The sequence below is a fragment of the Phascolarctos cinereus genome, unplaced genomic scaffold (assembly GCF_003287225.1).
Source record: "Phascolarctos cinereus isolate Bilbo 61053 unplaced genomic scaffold, phaCin_HiC Scaffold_3;HRSCAF=262, whole genome shotgun sequence".
NCBI classification, from domain to species: domain Eukaryota; kingdom Metazoa; phylum Chordata; class Mammalia; order Diprotodontia; family Phascolarctidae; genus Phascolarctos; species Phascolarctos cinereus.
In genome coordinates this window covers 51,305,105-51,321,187 of record NW_027555736.1, presented here as the reverse complement: position 1 = coordinate 51,321,187, position 16,083 = coordinate 51,305,105, and the positions used below count along the sequence as shown (strand labels likewise).

Sequence of the window (16,083 nt, the reverse complement as noted above, 5' to 3'; positions counted from 1 at the left end):
GCTGGAGGGGGCCCCGCTAGAACCCAGCAGAACACAAGGCTTTCTCGAGCGAGCGTCGAGGTTTATTGGAATGAACCGGCCGGCCTCGGCTCCTGCCTTGCACCCTCCACACCACCACGGACAGCCCCCAAGACCTACCAGGGCCTATCTGTTAAAAACTCTACCATCGCTCCTAAACCGGCCCTACGGAGCCAGGAACCCACGATGCCTCGGGCTAAACACCCCAGTGCATTTAACACATCCTGGAAAGTGGCGGGCTCCCGGCCCCTCATTTCTCAATTAAAGGCACCGATATCTGTTTCTTTCTACTCCCTCCATTTCCCCTCCCCCTCCTGCTCCTTTGGATACGCTGGGCTTCGAGGGCTAACCCCCAACCCAGAGTAGAGACAACCTTGGGATTTCTTTCCCAGTCTCTCGCTGGCCCGGTGGGAGGACCCAGAGTTCTCTCCTGGCCCCTCCCCTCCCTGAGCTGGCTCCGAGAAGTTCCGAAAAGTAACAAATGTTGCAACCTGAGCAAGCGATTCATATGAATGGAGCTGCGGCAAAATCTGCCCCGGGCTCCTGGAGACCGGAGCCATCCCGGACCGGGGGCTGCCAAGAAGCCCCGCCCCGCGCCCGCGCTGGCCAAAGAGACGTCGGAGCAGCGATCTGGCCACCGCCAGGGCCAGCTCTCATTGGCCAGAGCGTCTTCCAGGCCCCCTCCCCCTCCCTCCAGCGCACAGCCACAGGTCCCCGGGGAGGGGGGTGCGGGAGGAGGTGGGAGGGGACCGGCTTGGTTGCTGGGGGAAGGTGGCAGGGTTTGGAGGCAGGACCTCTTTCTCTGGGCAACAGCCTCTCCCTCACCCCGCAGTGCACGGCCATAGGTCCCCACGGGGGCAGGAAGAGGTGGGAACCGGGTAAAGGTGGCAGGCCCTCCCCCTCCCAGCCTCCTGCACATCATCAGGTGGGGGTGGGGGTGACCGGAGGAGGTGGGAGGGGACACGGCTGGTTGCTGGGTGAAAATGGCAGGGACTTGAAGACTGGACCTCTTTCCCTAGGCAACCACCCTCCCCCAAACCCTTGTGCACAGTCCCCACGTGGGCAGGAAGAGGTGGTAGACCGGGTAAAGCTGGCAGGCCCTCGTCCCCCACCCCCATGCACACCCACAGGTTGGGGGTGGGGTGACAGGGTTGGTTTCTGCGTGACGCTGTCAGGGTCTAGAGACAGGATCTCTTTCTGAGGGCAACCACCCCTCCCCCACCTCCCATAGTCGTGGGTTCCTACGGGGACAAGAGGGGGCAAAATATCTAGTACTTCTCCCTGGAACCCCACCCCCTCCCCAGCCTCAGTGCACAGCTTAGGTGAGGAAGCAAGTCTCATTGCCAAAGAGAGGTTGGCACTTTCCCGGAGCCTCAGTTCGGGACCACAGGCACCCACGTGGGGCAGGAGTCCTAAGGGTGCCAGCCCTATCACTTATGAAGGGGCTGGTGGCCCGCTGACCCCCTTCTCCAGGACTTTTTCCGGACACGGGTCACTTCCGCTCCAGCTGCAGAAATCCTGATAGTTCGGGGTAGAAAGAAGATGCAGATCAATGAGTGCCCCTCCCACTATCCATTGGTCAGGAGAGCGATTTAGTCCACTGAGGCTTCCTGGGAATCTGCCTTCCATAATCTCATCTGTCTCCTGTCTGGGAATTCCTCTCGTCTAGGGAAGAAAAGTAAATGTGGCACTTGAAACCACACTCCCCTCCTCTCCCCCTTCCCCCAAAGGCCGGGGCAAAGTCGCCTGTCTGCCTGGGCCTTTATCCACTGGTTTTATGAACTGGGCTCAGGGCCCAGATGTCTGGGGCCAGGTACACAAGAAAGTAATTCGAATACTTAGGTCAATACTGTTTTTACATGATATCACCATTGCTGTCAACTCTGGGCACTTCCCTGAATCACTGCCACGTGATGTCACAGATGTCATAGTTTTAAACTGAAGTAGGCCATTTCCCAAATCAGGAAACTGGGGCTCATGGGAAGGTAGCTGTTTCATAGGAGGGACTCAGTGAGATTTGACGAAAGGATTATGGGTCAGAGTTTAGGATGACTGCCCAATCACCATCAACAAATACCTCAGCCGTTGTAATAGGGAAAGAGAAAAAGTCCAGCATCATCAATCTCAAAGCAATCTAGCCCAGAGCTATCATTTCACAAAGACCCAGAGAGGATCCATATATAGTGATCTGCAGGGCTGAGATTCGAACCCAAATCCTCTGACTGCAAATTCAGGTCTCTTTCTGTAGAGCCCTTGGTATGATGGAAAGGACACCCAACTTTGAATCAAGAGGACCTTGAATCTCAGCCTAATGATAAAAGGTGTAAGTCTGGAAGACCTAGGTTTGAGAACTATCTCTGATACCCTCGTGGGCATGGGAAAATCACTTCACCTCAGTTTCTTCATCTGTGAAATGGGGAAAATACCCATTCCCTACCCGATTGGACTCTTTTAGAACTCCAATGACAATGTACATAAAGTACTTTGCAGACTTTTAAGTGCTGTGTAGTGTCTGTTATTAGTATTAGTTTATGACCTTGGGCAAATTACTTAACCTTTCAGGGCCTACAAAATGAAAGGGTTAGTATATTCCTTAAGGTCCCACCAAAGGGTAATAAGGTATTGGAATTCTAAGGGATTTTGAGGTACTTGGAAGTCTGGTATAGTGATTAGATCAAATAATGAGCAGCAACCAGAAATGGTCTCAGAGGCCCCTTCCAGTGAGAACATTCCTTGAGAACACCAAGGGCAGGAGACCCGTCAGAGCTGTCCCACCCGAGATCCCACTTTGGGTCTGGAGGTCAGATCCCTTTATTAATTGTTGTTTACAGCTCAAAGACATCTGTGGGCAGCTCTACCCAGCTCTGCATCTCTCTGTCACACCCAGACGACTTTGGGAAAAGGAGCAAAGGACATGGAGGATGGTGCTTGCAAACGACAATCAATCCCAGATAGCTCATGTGGGCAAACAAGGTTTGCTGTGCCCCTGCTTCCCTGTAAGGTAGGACCCCAAAGCATGATTACAATCTGTTGGCAGATGGAGAAACCAAGTCTCAGAATGGTGCTGGCTCAGGGTCACAGCTGAGAATTTTACCCAGTGCACCAAATCTAGACAGTACTGACAGCCCTTTGTAATCAGTCCTTTGGTAGCAGAGAAACAACCCAATTCCATTGGATGAGCATTTATTAAATGCCTACTATAAGAGGCACTCCGGTAGGCACAAAGACAAAAACGAAAGTCCCTGTTCTTGGGGAGTTCACTAGTTAGTCAACCCAGTGAAAAGAGAAAGCTGCCAGGAGCTGCCCATCTTGTGCCTCTAACTGGTACCCCAGACCACCTGTCCCCCCATTTAGGAATGTGTCCCGTTATCCCTTTCCTGTTCGTGGTGCCTGTCCCAGGTAGGAAAATTCCTAGTTCTAGCCCCTGCTCAGGTCATCTAATTCCAATGTCATACTTGGCTCCTTCCTTATACCGTTGGTAACTGACCTTTCTGAGTGGGAAGATCCCTTTTCATAACTTCAGTTTCACAAACACATGTATGCTATGGTGGAATTGTTATTTGTGTAAGGAAAGACTGGCTGGATTTCACCCCAACACCTAGGTTTAATCTATTCCATAGGTCATTAGGAAAGGCACACCCAAAGGAAGTGATAGCCCAGGGAGATGTGAAGGGAACTAAGGAGGGAGAGAAAACCAGGCCTAAGGACCCAGCCTGAGTGAAGGCACAGGAAGGGAGCAAGGAAGAGATGGGAAATGGAAGATGAAATGTTGGGTGCAGAGAACAATTAAGCCAGTTCTCTGAGAACACCCAGTAGCTGAAGGGGTTAATGTGTAAGGTATAATAAGGCTTACAAAGGCTTGATCAAAACATCAGAGGGCTTCAACTACTCAACAAATACCCATTGGAGAGATGGTTAGAAGGATGGATGTTTGGATGGATGGATGGATGGATGGATGGATGGATGGATGGATGGATGGATGGATGGACGGATGGATGGATGGATGGATGGATGTTTGGATGGATGGATGGATGATGGATGGATGTTTGGATAGATGTTTGGATGGATGGATGTTTGGATATTTGGATGGATGGATGTTTGGATGGATGGATGGATGGATGGATGGATGTTTGGATGGATGGATGGATGTTTGGATGGATGGATGATGGATGGATGTTTGGATAGATGTTTGGATGGATGGATGTTTGGATATTTGGATGGATGGATGTTTGGATGGATGGATGGATGGATGGATGGATAGATGTTTGGATGGATGGATGGATGGATGGATGTTTGGATGGATGGATGGATTGTTGGATGGATGGATGAATGATTGTTTAGGTGGATGGATGGATTGATGGATGTTTTGATGGATGGATGGATTGTTGGATGGATGGATGGATTGTTGGATGGATGGATGAATGGTTGTTTAGGTAGATGGATGGATTGATGGATGTTTGGATGGATGGATGGATGGATGGATGGATGGATGGATGGATGGATTGTTGGATGGATGGATGAATGGTTGTTTAGGTAGATGGATGGATGGATGGATCAATGGATGGATGGATGGATGGATGTTTGGATGGATGGATGTTTGGATGGATGGATGGAAGATGGATGTTTGGATGGATGTTTGGATGGATGTTTGGATGGATGGATGGATAGATGGATGGATGGATGGATGGATGTTTGGATGGATGGATGGAAGATGGATGTTTGGATGTTTGGATGGATGTTTGGATGGATGGATGGATCGATGGATGTTTGGATGGATGGATGGATGGCAAAAGAAAGGAAAGAGGGAGGGAAGGAGAGAAGGAAGAAAGGAGGGACAGAGGGAAGAAGGAATCATTATACTCCTGGCCTTTTGCTCTGCGTTCTTCTCCTACCATCCTCACCACCATACCCTAACCTCTCAAAATTCTTTCAAACTCTTCTACGTTCTGCTGTTCTAGGATGAAACACTGAGGCTGGGGAGCTGGGTTGCAAAGGGGCCTGGACTGGTAGTGCTAGTCCCTTACAACATGCCCCACTCTGAGCCCAGGTCTGAAGCTGGCATCCTGCCACTCCCAAAGACTTGGTCTGGGCTAATCCAGCTGCCCCAGTCCAGGCAACCTCTGGGCTCACATCTGAATTCTCCCCCACCCACATCCCTGGCTTCCCTCCTGGCCTAAACAGTTCTCTCTGGCAGCAGCATGTATCATCCCAAGGTTGCCCAAGACCAGCCCCACCTCCCCACCTCCCCACCCTCAAAAAAAGTATCTGTTGAATTTTCAATGGGGAAGTTTGAGATTTCGCTGAGATTTCTGGCTTGAACTTGAAACTTCTGGCTCTGGAGCTCAGGATCTTCATGCATGCATTCGTTCATTCATTCATCTATTCATTCACCTATTGTGTACCTACCAAGTGAAAGACTCCTTGCTGGGGCTATGGGGAGCAGAAGGCCAGCAATAGAATTCAATCCAATGTATAATTATTAAGCACCTACTACAGGCAAGGCAGAGATGCAGGATGGCCTGACAAAGAGCCAGCTCCAAGCCTGGAGGACTTGGCTTCTATTTCGCCTTCCACACATACACTGACCCTGGGCAAATCACCAGCCCTCTTAGTGTGCCCCAGGCGACCCCCAGGATCATGGACTTAGGCCTGAATGGATCTTAGAGGCCACTGAGGCCACACCCCCATTTTGCAGATAAAGAAACAGACCCATAAATAATACGGTTTTCCCGGATCTTGTGGCTAGTAAGTAAATTCAAACTCAGGTTTTCCTAACTGCAAGCCCAGCACTAGCCACTTCCTGGGCTAACTCCCCCTAAATTTAAGAACAGTTGCCTGTCTGTACTGGTAGAAGGGAGTCTCCTCACCACGCATTCCCTGGCCTGGAGCAGAGTAAATCACTGTGCTGGACACCCTGAAGAGCATTCTCCATGCTGCGGATAAAGCGGCAGATTTGGCATCCAAAGGACCCGTGTCAGCTCTCGCTTACAATGCTTAGTGGCTATATGGCTATGGGCCAGTCATCTAACCATGCTCGGCCTTTGTTTGTTCTTCTGTAAAATGTGGATAATAATAGCCCCATACTCATAGAGCTATAGGTGGCCCAGTGGAATCAGGAAGACCAAAGTTCAAATCCAGCCTCAGACACTTACTAGCTGCATGACCCCGCTCAAGTTACTTAACCTCTATTTGTTTCAATTCTTCATCTGTAAAATGGGACACTCTAGAGAAGAAAATGGCAAAATAACTCTAGTACCTTTGCCAAGAAAATCCCATGGACTTGTCCATGGGGTCATGATGAGTCAGACACAACTGAACAGCAGCAACAGAGGTGGTTATTATTATTTGTCCTTCATTTTGGAAAAGGACATGACATCAGGGAGGTGATGCCATGACTTGCAAGTGAATTGGATTATAGTGAGGGAGGGCTGTGCAAAATCACCAGCCTCACTTTCTCCTCTGGAGCCATCTGGGTCCAGTGGCAAGATACAGATCAGGACGACTGGAAATGACCCTGAGCAGCAACACAAGACTAGCTAGGATGAAATAAGTTTAAGCAGGTAAAGAGCTTTTTTTTTTAAAGGCAATTGGGATTAAATGACTTGCCCAGGGTCACACAGCTAATAAGTGTCAAGTGTTTAGCCACCTAGCTGCCCCAAGGTAAAGAGGTTTTACAAACCTTAAAGAGCCATATCATTGTGAGTTATTGTTGGGCACTGGGGATACAAGGACAAAAACAAAGCAGGCCCTGCCCTCAAGGAATTTACGTTCTGCTATAGGATACCCAGCATATACACAGATAAGTGTGAGAGGAAGTGGAGTGTGATGAGGGGGCATCAGAGAGAAAGAATGAGACAGAGAGAAAGGAGAGAAAAGAAAGAGAGAGGGGAGAGACAGAGAGAGTGAGGGAGGGGAAGGAAGGGAAGATGAAGAGAGAAGAGACAGGGAGAAAAAAGGGAAAAGAGAGAGAGGAGAGAGAAAAAAGAGGAGGCACAGCGAAAGAAGAGAGACAGGAGGGAAAGAAAAGAAAGACAGAGGAGAGAGAGGGAAGGGAAGAGGGAGAGAGGAGAAACAGAGAGAAGAGATCCTGGCAAAGTAAAAGGGAAAGATGGCTTTCAGTTGAAGGGACCAGTACAGGTATTTTGGAGGTGTCACCCAAGCTGGGTTTTAAAGATACGGTCTGCAGTCCCAAGGAGTTGATGGTCTAGTGGTGGAGACAGAACGATGCCAATCACTATAAGGCCAGACAGGATGGGATAAATTCCAGGAAAGACACAAACCATGACCCACTAGCAAGAAGTTAACTTCCCATCCTTTGCCTCAGGCCTAAGGGTAGTGATCACTCAATCAATAAAATTTTATTATGTGCCTACTGTATGCCAAGCACTATACTAAGCTGGGGGTACAAAACAGTCCCTGCATCAAGGAACTTAGAATCTATGTAGGATCTCAAAGTACCCAACTCTAGCTTTAATAACACTGTGGAGAATTAGGTGGTGGAAAAGTTGGCCTTCATGCCCAGAAGAGGACCAAGATTGAACTAACTAGTGAGAAACAGAAGGAAGGCTCAGGACTGATCCTTCAGGGGAGGGGTGAGCCCTTTCAGCTTCTTGGCTTAGCCAGCCCACAGCCTGTCCATCTATTTCTACAAGCATCCAATGTATTTCTGTAGTGTTGTGTTTCCACTTTACACTAGCCCAGACCACTTACAAGTGCCAACCCCTCACTCTCTCAGCCCTTCTGTGACGGGGGCACTGTTGTCTGCTTTGAAGATGGATTTAGAAAGGATTTGCCAGACATCAGCTATTGAATTCTAGAGCTGGAAGGAGCCTGTAGAGATCATCTCACAGGCCCACGAGCTGGCCAGCCATACTGTCATAGCTCTGGAGCTGGAAAGGACCTCAGGAGGCAGTGAATCTAACCTCTTCTTTTCACAGTCAATCAATAGACATCTGTTGAGCACCTACTGTGTGCCAGGCACCGTACTCAGCACTGGAGAGCATGAAACCAAGGTCCAGATGGCAGGAGTTGGGGAGGGGGGAGTGAAATTACTAACAAGATAACACAAGTAATTAGTATCAGAGGCAGGATTTGAATTCTTGTCCTGTAACTCCAAGGCCTGACACCCCTCTGTGCTACCGCGTTGTTTCTCTGCCTACGAGACAGGAAAGGTCCTGTTCAAGACCAGGGATGGCCCACATAGCTGTCTAGGACCAGCCCTGTTTCCGTTTGGAGAGACTGAAGGCCAGCTTGACTATCGGGTGATGATCTTCAGCCTCTGGGGCTTTTGAAGATACATTCCAGATTAGAGGATGAATGGATGGATGGATGAAAAAACAAACAGATGGACGAATGAATGAAAAGCAATGCCCCCATCACAGAAGGGCTGAGAGAGCAAGGGGCTGATACCTGCAAGTGGTTTGGGCTACTATAAAGTAAAATGATTGAAAAGCATTCACTGCACAAGTATTGACTATGCATTTCTGACCAATGTCCCTTTCTGGCGTGGACCAGATCATCCGTCCTTGGGCAGGCTGGTAACACAAACTCCCAGGGCTCACATTTTTGGTGCCGGGTGTCCTGAGCTCACTCAGTCAGTCTACTCAGCCCACTGACGCTAGAACTCCAGAACTGCAGTGGTCTGCCAACCTCAGGCTCCCCTGTAGTCGGGGTTATTGTCATCATCTGATGACAGGAAGTCTCAGCCGGTCTTTTTGCTTTCAATTTTGTTTTTCAATTAACGAGCATGTATTTTCTCTCCCTCTAACATTCCCTCTTCCCATTTGAAAAGAAATAATAACCAATATACACAGTCAAGCAAAATAAATTCCTACATTAGCCAAGGACAAAAAATTGTAAGACTGTGTGGTCTTAAGACTTGCCAGCAAACAGGGTACGGTACCTGCTAGAACAGGTTCTTGGGAGGATCCCAAGTTCATGAATTAAAGCTGAGAGGGACCCTTGAAGTCTTAATCCAACTCCAGCATTTTTTACAGATGAGGAAACAGGAAAGCAGAGAGATGAAGGGACTTACCCAAGGTCACCCAGATAGCAAGAGGCAGGGCTGAGAAGCAAACCCAGGGCCTCTGGGCCCAAACCCAGTCCTCCATCCACCTTGCCTCAATGCCTCCCTGAGGCCAAGCCCCCAAAAAAGTAGGACCCAGAGAAATCCTACCTCTGCCGCTCTAGAAGGGAAGCAGCTAACAGTACCATGTGTTACCCAAGAGAGGAAGGCTCCTGGAGGGCTGAGTGCTGGACACCTTCCTATACAGCACATCTTTTCCCCTGGGGAGTCAGCCTAGTACCCTGATAACAATGGCTTTGGAGTTAGGAGACCTAGGTTCAAATTCTGCCTCAGCCATTTGCTACCTTTGTGACACTGGGCAAGTCAGTTAACTTCTCTGAGACTCAGTTTCCTCATCTGTAAAATGGGGGGGTGGTTAGGATTAGGTCCAGATGATCTCTGAGGTTTCTTCCAGCTCTTAATCTGTGATCCCATGATTAGTGTTGTGCATGGAAAGGCTCTGAGTCCTGGCCCAGAGCCAGAGAGAGAGAGGGGAACCCATCCTTCCCCAGCACCCAGGCCTGGATCATCCATCCAAGAGGCCCTGTCCTTTGGATGCCCCCTGCCTCCTCCTCCACCAGAAGCCCCATGACTCTACTTGGCTGCCCTAGGACTGGCCAAGACTCCAGAAACAACTGGCAGAGGTAAGTCACTGCTTTATAGGCTAAGTTGAGAGGTGGCTGAGAGCCAGGCCCCTGGGCTCTCTCTGCATCAGTCTCTCAAGCAAGACATCTCCTCTCTGTCTCTCCTCCATTCTCCTCTCCTTCTCTCTCCCCTTCTCCTCTCCTCCCCTCTTTCCCCCTCCTCTCCTCAGTTCTCCAGGCCCCCAGGATGCTTGTTCCAGATGCATGTTCAGGCCTTATCTGACCATTAGCTCTCCTTGCCACCCTCCTTGATCACCCCCACTCCAAACTGCCCTTCCCTTGGCATATCAACGTGCAAGCATGTCTCTTTAAATCTTTCTACCCTGTTGTGTGTCTGCCCTAGACTCAAAGAATCCTAAGGCTTCTAGAAGGGCCCATGCCATTCCTCCAGCTCATTTGACAGATGAGACCCCCAGCTCCCCCTCCTAGAGCAGAGATGTGCCCAAGATCAGGGAAGCAGTCAGAAGCCTCTGTTTTGAGCCCAGGAGCTCTGGCTTCAGAGCCAGAGCTCAGGTCCCCTGCTCCCAGAGGAAGGTGGCCCCCACCAGCTTTCCTGGGGCAGCCCAGGTGTCCAGAGAATGTACCCTGCCGAGAGCCCAGCACAGCAATGAGGCACTCAATAAACATTCTGGTGGTAGTTGTTCCTCTCAGGTGCTTTGAACTCCTTGGTTGAGGGTGCTGGGGCCTGGGAAAGGGCTGATCCCCATCTGTCCTCGGGTGCTGTGTGTCCCAGTTTGTGTGTCTGTGCTGGCAGGTGCTCACTGACCCAAACATGTGACCCACAGAGGGTGCCTGGCAAGGGCAGGGAAGGGGGCTGGGCAGGAAACCCCAGGGACTTTGGGCTTCAAGCCTCTCCTGGGCCTCAGTTTCCTCACCTGTACAGTGAAGGGAGTTTGACTCAGGACATCTAAGGCCCCTTCCAGATCTATGAGCACACAGTCCAGCACACAGCAGGGGCTTAATAGATGTTTGTTGATTGACTGATTGATGGATCCATGACCTAGAATCCCAAGATCTGCTTCTTGCATGGCCTCAAAGAGCTAAGCATTAGGAGTATTGATTTGCCAAGTTTGTGGAGGATGGATCAGAAGGGGGAGAGACTAGGAGATGAGGCATGGAGGCCAATGAGAAGGCCACTGCAATAATCCTAGGGTCTTTCACGGACCCCATAACCATTCTGAGTTGAAGATGCATAAGGACTTAGCCTTGGGACTGGCCAGGGAGGGCCATCCCTGCGGTCAGCCATGGGGCTGCAATCCTCAGCTCTTTTCCCAGAGGCTGGAGAGAGTTCTCTGACCTATATTTGCCTTTATTATTAGCTCCCAAGCCTAGGAGCCTGAGACAAACACTGCCTGCAACACAATTCTAGGAACTGTTGACGTATCTGGCGTTTCCATCCCAGGCGGTGGGAGCCACTTTAAACAGCCAGGAGGGATCTGAGTGCTGCTGGCTGGTCCAGCTGGCTCACTGCTGTTCCCAGGCACAAGCAAGGAGCCATTGTTGCTGTTTTCAGGACATAGAAAAGACTGGGTGTCCCAGCAAATGCAGATGATGTCAGCGTGGAGTGGCGGGTGGGGAGTCCGGCCAAGAGGCTGGGGGTTGCTCCCTGCTGAGCCCGGCCTGAGCTGGGGAGGGGAGGGCAAGGGAGGGCGACAGGGCTCTCCCTCTGCTTCTTGTTCCCTCCTCTCACAGGACAGCCCATACCTGTTTGGGCAGAGGCCCTGGGGCCTGGTCTTGTTTTCAGCGAGGGTATGCACTGGCCTTCTTTCCGAAGAAAGAACTCCACGGAGGCTCTTCCCACCCTCACCTTGATCCCCCAGCACCACCCCTAGTCAGCCTGGAGTGAGGTCAGGGAACCTTCGGGAATAGCCCCCATAACTCATCCTCATCCGTCAGTCGTAGTAAGGGAGTAATCACCACTGAAGCACACAATAGGAAAGGAGCATGGCCAAGGAATAGCTACGTGCCCCCCAACAAATCTTACTATGTGCCAAGATTGTTGCTGCTGTTTAGTTGTGTCTGATTCTCTGTGACCCCACTTGGGGTCTTCTTGGCAAAGATACTGCAGTGGTTTTGCCATTTCCTTCTCCAGCTCATTTTACAGATGAGGAAACTGAGGCAAATAAGGTTAAAGTGACTTGTCCAGGGTCACACAGCAATAAGTGTCTGAGGCCAGATTTGAACTCAGGAAAATGAGTGTGAAAAGAGTGCCTGCCCTCATGGAGTTTGCATTCTGTCAAGGAAACACACCAAGCACATGTCAGTAGATACGGAGTAAACACAAGCCATTTTGGAGGGAAGCCCAGGAGCTAGTGGAGGAAGGAAGGGCTCAGGTGGGAGGTATCACTTGAGTTGAACTTTTTTTTTAGGCAATTGGGGTTAAGTGACTTGCCCAGGGTCACACAGCTAGTAAATGTCAAGTGTTTGGTCTGAGGCTGGATTTGAACTCAGGTCCTCCTGACTTCAGGGCTGGTGCTCTATCCACTCTGCCACCTAGCTGCCCCCTGAGTTGAACTTTGAATGCCCAGGTGAAACAGACCCTCAGAACCGAGAAAAATCCTCCACCCTCTCAGGGCTGCTTAGCAGGGTCTTACATTCACTGCCATCCTCCTTCTCCTCAACAAAGACATTAACAATGGCTGAGGCGGATACACCTTTACGTCTGCAAAGCTCTTGGACTCATTAAGTCACGTGCCCATAATTTCATTTGAGCCTCACAATATCTAACCTGCTCTTCTTTTTTGGGAGATTGCATAGTCTTGGATGGAGAACTAAACCTGGGTTCTAATGTCACCTCAGACAGTCTCACTTAAGCAACCCTGGGCAAGTCACAACCTCTCTGGGCCTCAGTTTCCTCAACTGTAAAATGAGGGCATCAGACTCAATGACTTAGAGATTCCTTCTAGGAAAACTGGGTCTCAAAATCCTGACTCTGACATTACTTAGCTGCGTGTCTGAGAATAAACTGTGTTTCTGCTATGTGCCTCAGTTTCTTCATCTGTAAAATTAGGGAAATAAATGAATCATTACTCAAGCTCAAGCCAAAGAAGGGCACCCTGCATCCCCCAGAGAATAAAAGCAGAGGCATATTCCTAAAAGGACTACTTTTCCACCTCTGATCCAGCAGTCTCCTCCCCCTGGAGAAGCCTCCACCCTTTTAATCCCCCTCCTGTCACTGGTGAGTTCCTGCCAGGGACCGCCATTTCAGGAAGTGCCCAGGTGGTCAGTACTCATTCCTCTCCTAACTCAGCTCTTGAATTTAGGACCTTCCAGTCTCTACAACAGTCTAGTACCTTTCCCCTTCCAAGCACCCTCTTCAAGCTCCATTTTGGGTGAAATCTCTTCATATTAAAATGTTGGGACTATGGTTTTTTTTGCTTGTATTAGTATCTGTTAGCATTGTGTCTGACACATAGTAAGCACTTAATAAATGTACTGTCTTCTGTCTGTCTATCTAAGACTTGCAATAAGGCCCTGATCATAGGATCTCAGATTCAGTCAACATTTTTTGGGCACCTACTATGTGCATGGTACTGTGGTAGGGACTATGGGTCTCTGACCCAAGAAATTCACAAGACAGTATATATATTTTTGGAGTTTTGGGTTTGTTTGGGGGTTTGTTTGTTTTTGAGGCAATCAAGGTTAAGTGACTTGCCCGTTGTCACACAGCTAGTGTCTGAGGCTAGCTTTGAACTCAGGACCTATGCTCTATCTACTGCAATGCCTAGCTGTTTTGGCAGTATATAAATTAATATCAAATTCTTAGCCTCATAGATTCAGAGCCTGAAGGGACCATAGAAATAATCTAGGCTAAAACTCTCATTTTAAAGTTAAGGAAATAAAGGCCCAAGGTCACACAGTTAGTAAGTGCCAAAGTTGAGATTTGAACTCAGTTCCTTTGACTCCTAATCCTGTGCTCTTTTCACTGTATTACATGAAACAACAACCCTCCTCCTGGTTTTCTGACCAGTTTTTTGACCACATAAAGGGAGCCCTCAGGGTGCCTGGGCAGCCTTTGGATATACCGGAATGGGAAGCAGTGGTGTTTGGTTAAGGATATGGGCATATCACATCCCGCTTCCTAAAAATCAGTGCCAGAATCCCACCCAGAGAGTCAGGACAACGTCAGCCTTCCTGTTACAGAGAATTTTCCTCTCTCGACGTAGCGATTTGGGCTGTGTCCCTGGATATAACTTCCACCAGAGCTGATTCCTTCCTAATCTGCCCACCTGGACCTGCACCTAGCGGAGAAGACCCTGACACACTTTGTGGCTGTGCTATCCAGCTGTGGGAGCTGGAGAGAGGGGTAGCAACATGGTCTTAGCTTTTCTTCCTGGACACACACACACACACACACACACACACACACACACACACACACACGAGTCACTTCGCCCTTGCTGGGTTCTTTTCTTTCTGTGTCCTCCAGATATCTCCAACCAAAGGTGATGGCCCTGGACAGATGACCATTTCTTTGGCCAAGTTGCTCACCTCCAGCTGCCTGATGTGTGTACAGGAGGTCAGCTGGCATATAGGTAGAAAGGGCAGCTAGGCGGTATAGTGGATAGAGCTCTAGGCCTGGAATCAGGAAGACCTGAATTCAAATCCAGCCTCAGACTATATGACCCTACAAATCATTTAATCTCTGTTTGTCTCATTTTCCCCATCTGTAAAATGGGGGTAATAACAGTACCGACCTAGCAGGGTTGTTGTAAGGATCAAATGAGATATTTATAAAGTGTTTATGTCACATTGTAGGCATTACATAAATGTTAGATATTATTATGTGAGTGCAAGGTATAGAGTGTTGGACTCTTGGGTCAGGAAGATCTGAGTTCAAATCTGGCATCAGACATTTACTAGCTGTGTGACCCTGGACAAGTCACTTAACCTCTGTTTGTCTTAGTTTCCTCATCTGTAAAATGGGGATAATAATAACACCTACCTCCCAGGTTCTTGTGAAGATAAAATGAGATAAAATTTATAAAGCACTTTTGTAACCTTAAAGTGCTATATAAATATTTTTTTTTTAGGTTATCGGGGTTAAATGACTTGCTGTGCATCACACAGCTAATAAGTATCTGAGGTCAGATTTGAACTCAGGTCCTCCTGACTCCAGGGCCAGTGCTCTATCCACTGCCACCTACCTGCCCCACTAACTCTTCTTATTAATAATATTCTTATCAACAGCACTTTAAAAAACCCCACTCTGCCTATGTAATTCACCATCTAATTGGGAGGAGTTAATGCAACAAGTTGACCTGAAAAGCTAAGGAAATCTCTGGGATGCCAAGTGTCCAGGACAAAGGAGGTGAGAGATCTGTTCTCTCTGCTGTCTGTTCTCTGCCCTGCTTAGACCACATCTAGAACACTGTGTTCAGTTGTGGGTCTCACCTTTAAGAGAGGACAGAGACATGCCAGAGATCATCTAGAGGAAGGCAGCCAGAATGGTGAGGGTACCAGCGAGCATGCCATCCAGAGGATCCCCAAGCTGGAAAAGAAAGAATTTGAGGGAAGTAGAACCATCATGTGGAAGAACAGGGTAATAATAATAGTTAGCCTTCAGACAATGCTTTAACATCATTTTTCTGGTGAGGCAATCAGGGTTAAGTGACTTGCCCAGGGTCACACAGATAATAAGTGTCAAGTGTCTGTGTTCGATTTGAACTCAGGTCCTCTTGAATCCAAGACCGGAGCTCTATCCACTGTGACACCTAGCTGCCCCAGAGTGCTTTAATATTTGCAAAGCACTTTCAATGCCAGGCATGTCCAAAGCCTTGACACAAAAAGTTTTAAACCAAAGTAGAATCTGATGTCTGGGTAGGTAGTAGCCTCTCCATCCCTGGACAGCTTCAAAACAGAGGGGAGATGACCACTTGGGATTTCTGTTCAGGCAAAGGATGAGCCACATGACTTCTGAGTTAACCAGGTCTGGAAGCTGGGAAAGGAAACCAATGGATTTGGAGTCCAAGAGACAGGTTTCAAATCCTGTCTCTGTTACTTATTAGCTGTGTGACTTTGGTCAAGTCATTTCCTGTCTCATCTGTAAAACTAGAGAAAGAATGGAATGTTCTCTGAGGTCTTCAGCTGTAAATCTGTGATCCTTTGTTTTCCTTAACTCTGTGAGACAAGACAATATAAGTCACTCAGAGTCAGTCAACATTTATTAAGCACCTACTATGTGCCAGGCAAGGAGCTAAGCCTAAGGGTTACAAAGAAAGGCAAAAGACAGTCCCTGCCCTCATGGAGCTGTCAGTCTTTGTGTAACTTTTGATCTTTATGAAAAGCTAACTTTTCAAGGCAGTAGATAAGGCCATTAGGAGTAGAGACAAGAGATGATATAGCCTGCTATCCATT

The 16,083-nt window shown here is 48.7% G+C and overlaps 1 long non-coding RNA gene across 1 annotated transcript in view; it reads right to left on the bottom strand.

Annotated features, from left to right (window-relative positions):
• Positions 1–1,555: 1,555 nt before the first annotated feature.
• Positions 1,556–16,083, bottom strand: part of LOC110221491 (uncharacterized) — a 28,712-nt gene continuing 14,184 nt past the window's right edge. Inside the window, exons 2-3 of the long non-coding RNA XR_013485184.1 lie at positions 15,121–15,217; positions 1,556–3,012 (exon numbers count right to left, since the gene is read on the bottom strand). This is a non-coding gene — a long non-coding RNA (uncharacterized LOC110221491). The remainder of the gene's footprint in view (positions 3,013–15,120; positions 15,218–16,083) is intronic.